The following is a 1,184-nucleotide window of genomic DNA, read 5'->3' as shown; positions in this document are numbered from 1 at the left end:
TTTGTAAATGACAAAAGCAACTGGCAGGTAATGTATGTCCCATGTGAGACCGGGGTCAACCCAGAGTCCTAACTTTATATTGTCTTTTTGGCTCAAAGGCCTTTGATAGCCTCCTAATTACCAGTATTTTAAACGTGTAATCCAAATTCACTGATCTAACCTCAAGGAATATTTCTAAGGGAGACAAGAATATTTTCTTTTTTTTTCAATCAGCATGATTCTTAAGTTGAAGTTGTAAGATTATTTACAAGTACATTTTATTTCAACTAAATTAAAAACTTTAAGTAAATACTGGTTAATTTAAAGGGCATGGCCCCTATTCAAAGACTTTATAGTATACTAAGGATATCAAGTATACACTTAAAAAGGATAAGTTCATTGCATTCCCGTGAAACACAGCTCTTAAATGAACTTGACTTGCGAAGGCTGCAGGCAACAGGGAGGAGAGACAAAGGGGAGGAACAGTAGCCAGAATTTTAGCAATCTGTTGCTTTGTAACATTACTCTTGTAAACAGAAAACTCATTAAATGGGGATAGTACTTAGGAGTAAAATGTATTATAAAAGTAAAGTATGCAGCTTTTAAATGTAAATAAACAGACTTTGTCAACCACTTAGAACTTTAAATATAATCTGAGAGGCTGGATTTTAAGTATGTAATGCTTTTAGTGCTTTAATGCATTTGGCAAAAATCATTGTGTTTATTATTGCCAGCTGGTATTGAGTTCTTGTTGTTTGGTTGGTTTTTGTTTTTTAAGACAGAGTTTCTCTGTGTGACAGCCCTGGCTGTCCTAGAACTATATCTGCAGAGAAGCCTGGTCTTAACCTCTCAGAGATCCACTTGTCTCTGCATCCTGAGTAGTGGCATTAATGGTGTGTGACACTATACTCAGCTGGGATGAGTAGTTTAAGTTATTTTTCTGTTCAAGCTTTTTGCAAAGCCTCAGTAACTTAAGATGAATAAGCAGAGTATTTATTATTATTTTTCTATCTCCAAGATTAAGTACATTTTTCATACACTTTGTGGAAAACATTCTGATGGGAACATATCTGTGTACTTTGGTAAAAAGTTTCTCCTTGTAAGATCAATGGTTAACAAAAGTCACTGAACATAATGACTTATGTTATAGAATTTTAAGCAACTGCATCCCAAAATTAATTTTAAGACACTGATAACACTCTAGA

This window comes from Grammomys surdaster, unplaced genomic scaffold, assembly GCF_004785775.1.
Source record: "Grammomys surdaster isolate TR1022 unplaced genomic scaffold, NIH_TR_1.0 63, whole genome shotgun sequence".
In the NCBI taxonomy this organism is placed as follows: domain Eukaryota; kingdom Metazoa; phylum Chordata; class Mammalia; order Rodentia; family Muridae; genus Grammomys; species Grammomys surdaster.
This window is presented reverse-complemented; position numbering follows the sequence as displayed.